Genomic DNA, 14496 nt, shown 5'->3' on the forward strand with positions numbered 1-14496 from the left:
GGAACCCCCGAGTGAAGTGTGGAATGCCAGGGAAGGAAACGCTTCTGTCCAACCTGGCTTATCTGACCTGACCAGCAGGCTGCCCGTCTTACGATAACAAATCGCTTCCTCTGGTGAACAAGGCGGGGTGTTGGTAAACAGCATGGGCGCCAGGCTTAGATTTAGCGGGGTCTTTCCTTGGGGTCTGTGGCAGAGGACCCTCTCTTCTCTCGGGGGGGGGGGGGGGCGTGGGGACGCGGGTTCGGGTTTGGATTGGGAAGCCTCCTCCCGAGAAGGCACCGGGAGCCAGGCGAGCACGGGGCTCTGTATCTTTTCTGGGGCCTGTGTTTGTGTCCAGCCTCTCCCCCAAGGTTGTTTGAAGTGCCAGTGTCCTCCATTTGTTCCCTCCCGGACACCCCCAGGGAATGGCGAGGAGCGTCTGCGGAGTCGGTGGCGTCCAGGCCCAAGGAGGACAATGGAGCAAAGGTCACACAGACACAAGTAGGGAAGATCTGTGAGAAGTGCATGTCCCTCCAAGGACTGCGGGTGGAGCCCCTTAGATGATCTCCTTGTTCTCGGCGACGAAGGATGTGCCCCCAACACGCTGCTCAAGCCTGCCCTCTTGGCTCTGGCGGTGGCTGTTGGGAAAATTAGTTCACAGAGCGGTCTGCTGTCCACACATCTGCGAGGTTCATGATGGAAACGCTGAGGCAGACACGAAGCGGAGAGGCTGGTGTCGTGAGCCCTGTCGCCCGTGAGCCCTCGCCATGATGCCAGCCCGCAGTGGCCAGTTTTGTCGACACCCCACCCACTCCCTCACCGGGCTAGTTTAAGCCAGTCCCATACATGATATTGTTTTATCCCTAATATATCAGAAAGTATTTATAAAAGCTAAGGGCTCAGCACAATTCCATGTTTGCACCTAAAAAAATGGACCCCTTGAGGCCCGCAGACGTCAGTGCTCACGCTTGCCCTGCTGCTGGTGACGCTTGTAAGTAGCTGTGTCTTCCAGTGAGGGCCTCCGCCTCCTCTTTAATCTTTCCGTCTCCCTCCCTTCCCTTTCTTTGTGATTTATTTGTCCTTTATCCCACGGCTTCCTGCGCTGGGTTTTGCCAGCCTGCACGAGGTGTTGCTACCGTGTGCGGGGACAGCCTGGTCAGGGACCCTCTGGCTGGCCCTGGTGGGATCGAGTCAGGCTGGTCTCTGCTCCCAAGAAGACCTGGTCTGCCCACCTCTCTGTGCCGCCTACACCAGGCCCATTATTTCAGTGTCAAGTGAAGGCATTTCGATTTTACTCTCCCTTTTATCATTATTAGTCGTAGAAGGAGAGATGCCCTCCCCCTGACCCCAGCCGCTCGGCCACCCCTGGGCACTGCCCGTCTGTCTACGAAAGGGAGTGAAATGCTTCTTTCTTCCCAACCATCTACCAGCTTTCAAAAAAGCAAGTTAGTGTTTTAGCATCTGCAAAGGTGAGTTTTGTTGTTATTTTTAGTGTTGTTACAAAGTCCTGGATTTCACATATTTGGTGTGTTTCTGCCCATTGTGGAGGCTCAAATTGCTGCACCCGTGGCCAGTGGGCAGTGTGCCCTTGTGGGCAGCCAGCACACAGCTCTCCTTTCCTCGACGGCCCAGTCTCCCTCCATGTCTGTACTTCGTGGTGTTGTTTTTACGGGCAGCTGGAGAGGTTTGGTAATTTTCCCGGGCTGGGATTTTGATGGCAGAAACGGGATGGGCAGGGTCACCAAACAAGGGGACAAGGTTCTTCCTTCTGCCTTAGTAACATTTCTCAAAATTTTCACTCCAAGAGCAGAACAGAGAAACTTCCCTCCCCACTGTCCTACCATGGTTTCTTCTCACCTGCAGGTGTCATTTTACAACTCAACACACTTGCTTCAAAATAGAGGGAACAGGGGCAGAGGCTGGAAAAAGTGGGGGGGGGGGTGGCCACAGAGGCAGCTGTGCTCTAGCCTCTCCTTCTTGCAAAGCCTCCAAAACCCACAACCTGGGTGTGGCCCTTGGTGGTCAGGGCCTGCCCTTCTCATGCACCCCTGCTGTGGCTGTTCCCTGGGGGTCTCCTGTGCCCCACTGTGGGTTCTCAGCCTCATCCACACAGACAGGTTCAAGGGTACAGCACAAGAGTACTCAAGGGTGAGCGCTGGACGCAGGAGAGACTGGCAGGGCCCTGGAGGGTACCAAGCCCTCTGGGCACAGCTCCCAAGGCAGGGGCAGGCTGTCTCCACAGCTGGGTGTGGGCCTGGGGAGAAGTCCCACTGGCCAGTCCCCAGGCCACTGTCTGTGACCGCCTCCTCCCTCCTCCCAGAGGACCCGAGGGAAGGGTGCTCAGCCCGTCCACAGACGTGCCACCCTGTACGTGAGGTGGCATTTCACAGAGAGAGGAAGCACCACGGGGAAAGGGGGGGTGCGCTGTGCCCCCACAAGGGTCTGGGTGCAGAGGAGCAGGACCGCAGTACCCTAGCCCAGTGCGGAGTGCAGGGGTAGAGTCTGGGAGGTGGGCCGGAACCCTCATTGGCATCTTGAGAACCCTGTTTTCTCAGACCGCCAGGTGTGGCAATGCTCCCATGGGGCCATGCTGCATGGAAGGTTCTTCCAAGGTCTGTATGTTCCTGCCTCTGGCCATTGGCACCTGCCCCCACCCTCGTGCGCCTCAGTCCCATCTGGTGCCTCCACGAGTCCCCCATGCATCCCGCAGCCTGGTGGCTGTCCGGGAGCTGCATCCATGACCCAGTATCTTGCCCCCACAGAAGGTCGTCCAGTGACCCATGCGCCAGGCGTAGCCACCTCACGTGTGACTCACGTCTCCAGTGTTGGCTTTTACAGAGCCGGCATCTAGCGAGTACTCATGAATGAAAGAATTGGCTTCTGGGGGCCTTAAGCCAACACATTTATTATCTCACAGTTCTGGAGGCCAGAGTCGAAAAGAATGGAATCATGGGGATGCTTCCTTCTGGGGGCCCTGGGGAGACCACGTTCCCTGCTTTTCCAGCCTGGAGGCACCTGTGCCCTCTGCCCATAGCCCCTTCCTTGATTCCAGACCAGCAGCTCTTCCCAGCCTCTCTCTGAACCCTCCTGGCTCCCACCTCCCCTCACAAGGACCCACCCAGATAATAACCCGGATCACCTGCCACCTTAAAACCCTCAACTCAGTCTTACCTGCAGGTAACAAGGTTCTGGGCATTCAGTGTGGGTGTCTTAGGGGCGCGAGTCTGCCCACCACACGAGCCACACAGAAACCACCACACAGGGTCGCCTGGGTGGCTCAGTCGGTTGAGCGTCCCGACTTCGGCTCAGGTCACGATCTTGCGGTCTGTGAGTTTGAGCCCCGTGTCAGGCTCTGGGCTGATGGCCCAGAGCCTGGAGCCTGCTTCCGATTCTGTGTCTCCCTCTCTCTCTGCCCCTCCCCCGTTCATGCTCTGTCTCTCTCTGTCTCAAAAATAAATAAATGTTAAAAAAATTAAAAAAAAAAAAAAAGAAACCACCACACATGTTCCCGTTCTCCACATCACACCCCCTCTTCAAACCAGAGTTCAGGTAAACCGTGAATACTCACACACAGAGGAGCCAAGGTTAACAAAACTGACAATTTTACGTGAGAACACAAACTCCCTTCTGCTGTCCGTGGTCTGTCCGCTCAGGGCTGCGCCAGCTGGAAGCGGCCGTGCTTCGGTTCCGAGGTTCTGAGGGAGAATCTGCTGTGCCTCTGGGATGGGGTGGGGTGAGCGGCAGCATTTGGGGGCCCAGGGTCATGGGTAGGGCTGCCCTCGGCTCTCCCGAGGTTCTCAGAGAGCTGGTGTTGTCAGGTGTGAGTGTAGTCAGCAGGCCTCATCTCTGGACCCGGGACTGGAGTCAGCACGAACTGCCCCCCTGCAGTGGAGGACGCACTTGGGCTCCTGAGACCCTCCCACCTCCCTGCCCCCAGGACCCTGGCCCTCAGTCTCTACTCCCTCAGGAATCTCTTGTTCGTTCGTCTATTCAGCAATTGTCAGGTTCACATTACCTTCCAGGAGACAAGGAGGATGCCGGAGATAAGGGCAAAAGTTAAGTGAGAAAGATAGCCTTTCTCGCCGGCTTGACCTTTTTTCTAATGGGGGAAATTGTAACCAAGAAATGATAAAAATGAACATAAAAATACAACTGGAAGGTGGGTCCAATGGATAAGGAAGGTTGGAATCCGTTCATCATGGCTGGAGATGGCCTTCCTTCCCACTTTCCCACGAGTGGACAGAGAGGCTCCTTGGGGAAGGGGCAGCCAGGAAGGCGCTCCCTAGGGAGCAGGAGGGTGGGGAGCAGTTGGGGCCCAGGTCAGTCCAGCTGCGTTTCCAGAAGGTACTCCAGCAGGTGGGAGTCGGGGCTCGAGCGGGGGCTCTGGCGGTCTTGGTGAGAGGTGACCCCCAGGTGGTGGTCTGGGAAGAGAGGACCAGAGAGCCTTTTGGATATGTCACTTTGGAAAAGCCTGTGGCCCACTGTCTCAGTCAGAACAGGACACCAGACAATGAGGTCCAGAGGCCAGAGCCTGAGACCAGGAGGCCAGGTGGTCGGTTTGTGGGACACCCGTCTTCCTCACCAACCCCAGGATTTTGTCTCCCGGAGAGCCTGGCTCACCTGTTCACCCACCAAAGGGTGTCCTGGTCGCTTCCAGGATATAAAGTTGCTGTAAACATCCCTGTACACTTTTGTGTGGACACGTTTCCAACTCCTATGGGTCAATGCCAAGGAGTGTGACTGCTGGACCGGGTGCTAAGAGCATGTTTGGCTTTGAGAGAAGCCCCTGGACAGTCTGGCAAGGCGGCCGCACCGTTCTGCACTCCCAGCGACACAGGACAGGGCTCCTCAGGGTGCTGTGTGTGCGGCGGGGTCCTCACGGGTGCAGGGTGGGGTCCTCGTGGGTGCGCGGCGGGGTCTCCTGGTCGTGTCTGTGTGACATCCCTGGAATGCTTCTCATGTGCTCAGCTGCCAGTGCCTTATGGGGTGAGTGTCTGTTAGGGTCTTTTGCTTCTTATTTGGGTTTGTTTGTATTTTTATTGTTGAGTTTGAAGAGTTCTTTATATTCTTTGGATCCCAGTCCTTTGTCAGATGTGTGCTTGTAAGTACTTCCTCTGTGGCTGTGGCTTGTCTTCTCCTTTTCAGTGTCCTTATCAGAACAGAGCCTTTAATTCCCTATGTTAGGATCAGGGTCTGAGTCTATTTATTTATTATTTTTTGCACGTGGACAGCCAGCTGCATCTGTCGAAGAGACTGTCCTTTCTCCTTTGTGACACGGAGGAGACACAGGCAAAATTCAGTTGCCTGTTTCTGGGCCTTCTGTCCTGTTCCACAGATGCATTCACCTGCTCCCCCGCTGATACTATGCTGTCCGAGTGATGTTGCTTCGGCACAAGTCTTGAAGTCGGACCGCGTCTGTTCTCCAACTCTGTTCTTCTCCTTTAGTATTTGTGTTGACTACTCTGGGTCTTCTGTCCCTTCGTACAAACTTCAGAATCACAAAACACCTGCTGGGATTTTGATGGGATTGCATTGAATCTAGGGAGCAAGTTGTAGTTTGTGGTTTCCCTCAAGCAGATGTTATACATCTATGTGTTTTGCTAGGTTGTACCTAAGGACAGGGGCACCTTGGAGATACTGAGGTCTGGCTCCTGCTTCCCACTAAAGCAAATGCCTCCATGAAGTGAGCCAAATGAGCTTTTTGGCTTCCCAGCACACATGAAAATTATGTTTCCACCACACTGTAGTCTATTAGACGTGTAATAGCATTATGTCTAAAAAACAATATACACACCTTAAATAAAAAGTACTTTATTGCTAAAAAACTGTTATCATCTGAACTTTCATCTGAACTAATTGCTGAGCACAGATCACTATAAGAAATATAATAATAATGAAAAAGTTTGAAATATTGCAAGAACTATCAAAATGTGACCCAGAGACAGGAAGTGAGCAAATGCTGTTGGAAAAACGGCTGTTTGTCGCACAGTGGCCACTCCTTCCATTTGTACAAAAATCACAGTATCTGCAAAGCTCAGTGAAACAGGGTTGTCGGTATGTCTGTCTTTTGCTTTTGTTTGTTTGGGTTTTTTTGGTGCTAATGTAAATGGTGTGTTTTTAATTCCAAATTTCAGTCATTCATTGCTGGTGTATGGAAAAGCAATGGACATGGTTTTAACATACCTCGTGTCCTGCAGCCTTGCTGTTGTCACTTTATTGTTGTTGCCACCGCAAGTGGGTTGGGATTTTCCACCTGGATGATTATGTCATCTGCAAACAAAGAGAGTCTTTCTCCTTCCTTCCCAATTGGTATAATTTTTACATATTTTCCTTGTCCTACTGCATCAGCAAGGGCCTCCAGTATGATGCTAACTAGAGTGGTGACGAAGACATCCTTGCCTTGTCCCTGACCTTAGGAGGGAAGCTCTAGTTTCTCACCATGAAGTATGATGCTAGCTGAGGGGTTATTGTAGATCCTCATATCAAAAGGCTCTCTTCTATTCTTAGTTTGCTGAGGCTTTTTCTCATGAATGAGAGTCGGGTTTTTATCAAATGCTTTTTCTCTATCTATGGATATGATTGTATGATTTTTCCTCTTTGGCACACCTGGGGTAAATCCCACTTGGTCATGGTGCATATTCCTTTTATACGTTGTCAAGTTCAATTTGCTAATGTTTTTGTTGGGGATTTTTGCATCTATGTTCATGAGAGATAATGGTGTGTGGCTTTTCCTTTCTTATTTTTATGTTAGGGTAATGCAGGCCTTAAAAATGAAATAGAAAGTACTCCCTCTGATTATATTTTCTGTGATAAATTGCAAAGAATTGGTATCATTTCTTCCTTAAACGTTTAGTACAATTTACCAGTGGATCCATCTAGGTCTCGTGCTGATTTGGAAGATTAGTAATTATTGATTCAATTTCTTTAACATACATATAGACCTATTAAGGTCATTTCTTTCTCCTTGTCTGCCTTTTGATGGACAGTGTCTTTCGCAGAACTGGTCACTTTCATCGAGGTTATCAAAGCTATGGGCTTAGATGTGTTCATAATATTCCTTTATAGTCTTCAATGGCCATGGGATCTGTAGTCTGTACTGATGGCTCCTCTTTCATTTTTGATGTTAGCAATTTGTGTCTTATTTTCCCCCTTGGTTAGTCTGCCTAGAGATTTATCAGTAGTATTGATCTTCTCCAAGAACTAGTTTTTGGTTTTGTTGATTTTCTCATTGTTTTTCTGTTTTCAATTATCTTGATTTATTATTTCTTTTTTCCCCCTTACTTTGGGTTTAACTTGTTCGTCTTTTTCCAGTTTCACAGTGTGGAAATTTAGATTATTGACTTTAGACTTTTGTTCTCTAATGTCTGTGATCATTGCTACAGATGTTCCCCCAAGAACTGCTTCCACTGTGCCCCACACATTGTGATAAATTTTCATTCAATTAATAAAAATACTTTAGGGGCACCTGGGTGGCTCAGTCAATTAAGCGTCTGACTTTGGCTCAGGTCATGATCTCACAGTTCGTGAGTTCGAGCCCTGCATAGGGCTCTGTGCTGGCAGCTCAGAGCCTGGAGCCTGCTTCAGATTCGGTGTCTACCTCTCTCTCTGCCCCTCCCCTGTTCATGCTCTGTCTCTGTCTCAAAAATAAATAAACATTAAAAAAAATTTTTTTTAATACTTTAATTTCTCTGGAGGCCTCTGCTTTGACCCACTTATTCCAATATTCTGGGACATGTCTGCAAACCCACTGACCCTTTCCTCATCAATGTGTTAATGAGTCCATCCGGGTGTATTTGATTTTCATGATGTTTTTATTTCATCATTTTTAAAAATTCTTTCTTAAAATTTCTGTCTCTCTGTTTATATTATTCATTTATTGTTGAGTGTTCTTTGTTTTATCCATGAACCTTAGCTTATTAATTGTAGTTATTTTAAATTCCTGGGCTGATAATTCTAAAATCTCTGCTGTACCTGAGCTGGTTCTGATGCTTGTTTTATCTGGTCATGCCACCTGAGCATCACCCAGGGTGACAGTGACATGGGAAATGCGTGAGAATGGAGGGAGAGGGGTAGGTGGCTTGCTGGGCAGGTCTGCCAGCCCCTGCAGAGCCCCTCAATGGCTCTCTGTTGCCTTCAGTGATTGGCTGGAGCTCCTTGTGTAGCTCAGGGGTGTTCCTGCACAAACCAATCAAGCACAGATGGTTTGTCACACAAGAACGTTAGCTCTTCCCTATTACTCTCACACTCCAAGGCCTTCATGTAGAAGTTTTTTTTACATTTTGTCCAGAACTTACAACTGTTATCTGTGGAAAGGTCATTTCAGTGGGAGCTATTTGGCTGCTGCCAGAAGTGAGGCTGTTCCTGTATTCTTTTTATGTGATGGAAATTACCTCTTTGCCAAGTGTATGGAAAACTTCCCCCCAAATTTTTCCTTTATGTATGATGTTTATTTCCACAAAGAGTTTAAAAAGTGTACTACAGTTGATTTTATCAACCTTTTCCTCAGTGCCTCTGGATTTTGTATCCACAAAGTTGCCCAGATCCTCCCTAGAGTTAGTTGCCTTGTTTCTTCTAAGATAACAAAAATATCTGCCTCCTTGTTTGCTTGCTTTCTTCCTGATTTTTTTTCACATTTAAATCCTTGATTCCTCTGAAATGTATTTTAATACATGGACTAGGGGTGCCCTGATGCCTCAGTTGGTTAAACATTCATCTCTTGGTTTTGGCTGAGGTCATGATCTCATGGTTCATGATTTTGAGCCCTGCGTCTGTGGTGATAGTGCAGAGCCTGCTTGGGCTTCACTCTCTCTTCCTCTCTCTCTGCTCCTCCCCTGCTTGCACAAGCTCTCTCTCTCTTTCTCAAAATAAATAAAGCGAATTTTTTTTAAATTAAAAAAAAAATACATGGAATAAAGAGTAAGGAGTAAGAATACTATTTTACCCAAATGGATAATTGGTTGCCTTCATATCATTTATTGAATAATTTATCACTGAAATATTTTATTTTGAATCCTCAGTGCTCACCCTCAAATATAAGTATTTCTATCTTTATTTCACAGATGAGATCGTTGAAATCAAGTTAAGTAAGTTAAGTAAGTAAGGTCATGCAGCTAAAAACTCCCAAAAGTCAGAGCCAAATCAGTTCTGCACAGTCCATGACCCACCTTCTTCCTTTCCAGACATAAAGCACCTGGTCTGATATCAGAACACCAGGGGCTGTGGGGCCCATCTCCGGGAAGACCACCATTTGGATGAGTTGCCCAGCAGCACAAGAGTCTTTGGTCTTGGGCCTAGACATTCTTTGTAGGAGATGCTGTTTCTACAGGGATGGCTCGGTGGCACTAAGATAGCTAAACTCCCTTGGATGACCGAAGGCACCTCAGTCGACACCAATTTCACCTTTGTGGTGCACCAGCAAGATTCTACTGTTAGTTACAGAATCACTATTGTTCTTTGAGATGCCCCAATTAGATTCGGACAGAAAAGCAGGAAGACGTAGGAAGCTGTCTGCTCCACAGAGAGTTGGCTCGTGGCTGATACATTCCTTCCCCTTATCCCACACTTTTGTGGTGGGAAAAAGTATGCTTTGCTGTGAGGTAAGCTGGAGGAAGAGCACGTGGCCTGGCAGATGAGCCAGGAGTGATCCTTCCCAACTGGGGCCCACTGGGGGAGGGCCGGCTCATTTCATTGCCCATGACATTCCACGGAGGGAAATCAGCAGGGAAATAGTGACATCATGTTCGTGTCTCTGAGCAGCTGAACGATTCTGTGGCTCCTGACCCGTGTGTAAAGCATGTGCAGGCTGTCATACACAAGACCCTGGACACCGGGGGTCATCAGCACATTGCTTCTCCCTGGAGCCCTCGAGAGCAGTCCACACAAACACGTATGTGAAAGCCTCCTAAGTGCCAGCGACTATGACAGACGCTTAATCTCAGAAGTGTACATTGGTAGGATTAGTGATGGAGCATAGTGTAGGATTTACTATTGGAGCATGACACTGGGTTAGCGGGGAGCATGGTGTGCAGTTAGTGGGATGTGGGGTTAGGAGGCCAAGCACACCAGGAAACATAGCAACATTTTGGGCAATCGCTGAGCCCGGGTCATCAGGGCCCAGCCTCACTGCAAGCGTGGAGAGGCCGGGGAAGGCGTGACGAGGCTTGTGCACCTGCCCAGCCAGGCAGGCCGGTCAGGGCCCCGGGTGGGTCATCGGGGCCACAGGCGGGTCGGGGCCGCGAGCTGATAAGGGCCGCGAGCCTGGATGTGCGGTCCAGCTGAGAGGCTGCGGGAGGCTAAGCAGAAACTGAGCATCGCCCAAGGTGACAGTGACATGGGAAATGCGTGAGAATGGAGGGAGAGAGGTAGGCAGCTTGCTGAGCAGGTCTGCCAGCCCCTGCAGAGCCCCTCAATGGTTCTCTGTTGCCTTCGGTGATTGGCTGGAACTCCTTGTGCGGCTCAGGGGTGTTCCTGCGCATACGTCCTCCCTCCCTTGTGCTCCCACTGTGGCCGCCCCCCCACCCACCCTTCTCTGATTTGCTGCCTATTCTGTGCGCCCAAGTCCTTCAGACCTGCAGCTGCCCAGCCTCTCCTCTTGGCCCCTGGCTGTCCCGCTCCACCCTGCTGGCCCTGCTCAGCGACCCACTCCCTGGGACCCTTTCTGAGCCCCTGGAGGCCCGCCTCAGGGTCCCTTCCATGTGTTGGGCCCTTGGAGTGGTGAGGGCACAGAGGCCTGGAAGCACATTCCCCATATTCGGGCCACAGAGGGTGTGAGCTGGAGGGGTTGCCTGTGGGCACTGGGGCAGTGGAGTTAACAGAGATCAAGGTTGAGGCCCACAGGCCTGGGAGAAGTCATATGACCCAAATAGGTAAGATTAAAGCTTGCATTCGGTTGAAGACACCCTTAAGAAGATAACAAGCTGTAGATGGAGAGAAAATATTTGCAAATCACAATTCTGGCAAAGGACTTGTATCTACCCCAGGGGCGCTGGGGTGGCTCAGTCGGTTAAGTCTGACCCTTGTGGGACTCGATTTCGGCTCAGGTCGTGGTCTCACGTTGGTGGGATTCAGACCCACCATCAGCTCTGCGCGGATAGCACGGAGCCTGCCGGGGACGCTCTCTGCCCCTCCCCCGTGCTCTCTCTCTCTCTCAAAATAAATAAACATAAAAATGTTTAAATTCAGCACAAGAAACAAATTGGAAAACGAGCAAAAGATTTGAACAGGCACTTCGCGGCTATTGTTAATGAGGGAAATGCAAATTAAACCCACAATGAGGTATCACCACACCTGTCAAGACAGTGACAAGGCCACATGCTGCTGGGGGTGACAGGTAGAGGGTCTGTTGTCAGCTGTCGGTGGGAGGGCAAGAGCGCACAGACGCCCTGGAGTCCCTTATAAAGAGGGGTCCACACTCACCGTGCGTTCTGCAGTCACACCCGTTGGTTTACGCCGGAAAATGAAAACGTGTCCCACGAAAGCTGATAGCAGCTTTACTCGTGATTCGGTGGCACGACTGTGGGCATGGACAGCGGCGGCCAGGAGTTGGTGTGGGGGAGCCCCTTCTCGGGTGGCAGGCCCAGGCCTGAGGTGGCTTGCGGGAACTGTGAGCTCTGGTCTGAGTCGCTCAAGGCCCAGGGGCAAGGCTGGTGGAGGTGGCAACCCTGTGCTTTCAGTAAAGAGCGGGGGCTGCGATGCCTGGAAGGGGGTCCCTCTGCCGCTGGAGGGTCTGCCGGCCGCAGCCCCCACACAAACAAGCCACAGAACAGACTCTCTCTCCGCCGCACAGTCCTTGGCCTTCAGAGGCTGCTTGCTTTCAATCAAACAAAAATGGCTGAAGGCCTGTAGGTTTACTTGGCTGGAAAAGTTGTTCCAGAGGTTATATGTTTCAGTTATTAAAAGCTGCGGCCCAAGTAAAGGAAACATGAGTAAGAGAGGTGTTTGGAGGGAAATCGTTTCTGGACCAGACCTGACAATGCAGAGCTTTTTTTAAATGTTTATTTATTTTTGAGAGAGGGAGAGAGACAGAGTGTGAGCGGGGAAGGGGGAGAGAGAGAGGGAGACAGACACAGAATCTGAAGCAGGCTCCGGGCTCTGAGCTGTCGGCACAGAGCCCGATGCGTGGCTTGAACTCACAAGCCACAGGATCATGACTTGAGCCTGAGTTGGACGCTTAATCAACTGAGCCACCGTGGGGCCTGACAATTCAGAGCTTTAAGCAGAATTCGGTTTTGGTTGAGAGAAGCCATCCGAGAGGAAAGAATCCCAGAAATTCTCAGCAGGGTCTGAGTCCGGGCATGTGGCTCAGACCCAGTCACGGTTCCTAGTCCCAGCCTGTGCATCCTGGGGGACGCGGGGTTGGGAGGTAAGTGTACATGTGGCATGGTTGTGATAAACCGAGAGTTAGTGTTGTGCAACCTTCACCCAGTAAGACACAGGAAGCCCCGTCCTGCCAGAAGGATGCCTCGCTCCCCCTGCTGGTGTCCCGCCTCCCGCCAGAGGCGGCCGGCGTGATCCTGCCTCTGTCACTGGTGAGGGTGGCCTGTTGGACTTTGTGAAGATGGACACATCTGCACACTCGTGTGTCTGGCTGGTCTCCCTCGATGTGCCGAGAGGTCCATCCACGCTGTGCTGCCTAACGCTGTTGTCCTCAGGAGCGGGTGGGTCTCATACCATTTCCTCTGGAAGAAGGTGCTGCACCGTAGCTGTTTGGCCGCATGGAGGCGAACCCCCTCTTCCCTGGGGCAGGGGCTCATGTCGGTGGTGAAGGGCCCCAACTTCCTGGCCACTTCTAGCCTGAGAGCGTCTGTCCGCAGCCCCAGGGATGCCCGTGCAGAAGGTGCCCCCCAGGTGGTTTGCGGTTACGGAGGGTGAGCAAAGAACCAAGTGCAGGACCCTGAGGTCCGAGGCTTCTCTGGGCATCGCTCCTGAGGCCCCACCAGAAGTTGGTGCTGACCAGACTGTCAGGTGCGGCGAACTTCACCTCAGCCGGAAAGCCCAAGCTCCTGCAGAGGGCTGGCAGGGGGCATCGGTGTTGGGGCACCGCCACAGGTGACCAAGGCATGCAGAGGTCTCCTGAGCAGTTGGGCCCAGACCCTGGTGGCTGAGGCTTTAGTGCTCCTTCCGGCAGAGCAGGAATTTACATGCTCTGAACTGTCAACAAACCCAAAGTTGTTGAAGGCTGGGGCGGGGGGGGGGGGGGGGGGGGTCCTTATTCCACACTTGAAAGGCCTGGAACAAGAATGTGTCATCACTAATTGGACCTCAGGCTCCAAGGAGGCGAAACTCAGCTTTACCACGACCACCCACAGGCTGGAGGGAGATGAAGGGCGTGGAGAGGGGGCCAGAGGCCGAGCTGCACCAGACGCCCTGCCAGCTGGAAGCCGGCCTGAAGATCACGGGACCCCAGATCTGGGGGGAGCAGAATGGTCTCAGCTGGCCCCTCGCCCTCCTGCCCTCCTGCCCTCTTCTGCTCCCCACCCCCCCAACCTTCTGCCTTGTCCTGCTCCCTTCAGGAGACCGGGTACACTAAGCCGTCCCACCTGGAAGCAACGAATAACTGAAAATTAGAGTCGTCTTCCTGGAAAAGAGAGGAGGAACAGAGTCGCCCCTCCGGAGAGTCGTATTTTCTCTGCGCCATGAAATGGGGCTGAGAATAAACCCCAGCGGTACTCAGGGTTTGCTCTGTTGCTCCGCTGCAACGGAGGGACATGCTTGGGGCCTTTCTTGCCCTGGGGCTTCAGGGTTCCACGCCCTCCACCTCCTCACGTGGCCGGTTTTGTCCCACCCGGGCACCTACCTGGCCACTGCAGGCCCAGACCTCCCGGGGGCCAGGCTGCACTCACGGAAGATTCAGGCCCCGTATTCCTTTACATCATCTCAGCACCCAGCCTCGGGTGCAAGCAGGAGACGCTGCAGGAACACGGGGACGAGCCGGCCCTCCCAGGGGACCCTCCCAAACCCCGGGCTGTGCAGTGTTGGCTGTGCGCACAGCGCTTCAAAGTAGAAACATGAAGTCTCTCCCACAGCTCTCCAACAGGATACAAAGCTTTCAGTTTTTGAATGTTTTATTTAACTAAAAGCACTTGGTAAGGGGCGCCCCGGGGCTCCATCGGTTGAGCGTCTGACTCTTGGTTTCAGCCCATGATCTCACCATTCGCTGGTTCGAGCTCCGTGTCAGGCTCTGCGCTGACAGTGCGGAGCCTGCTTGGGATGCCCCCCACTTTCTGCCCCTCCCCAGCTTGTAGCTCTCTTTCTCTCAAAAATGAATAAATAAACTTTTAAAATAATAAAATAAAAACACTTGGTGTAAGTTCAGCCAGGTAATATGTGCCAAGAGTCAAAGACATCCACATCCTGTGCCCCAATATCCTACTTCTAGGAAAGGAATTCAAAGGAAAAAATGCAAAATATGGGAAAAATCATTATACCCCAAAAGATGCATTTTGAATGGTGTTATTTGTAATAGTGGAAAATATAAACAACCCAAATGTCCAACAGGGAGATTACTAGCTGGACTGT

This window comes from Acinonyx jubatus, chromosome A1 (genome assembly GCF_027475565.1).
Source record: "Acinonyx jubatus isolate Ajub_Pintada_27869175 chromosome A1, VMU_Ajub_asm_v1.0, whole genome shotgun sequence".
NCBI classification, from domain to species: domain Eukaryota; kingdom Metazoa; phylum Chordata; class Mammalia; order Carnivora; family Felidae; genus Acinonyx; species Acinonyx jubatus.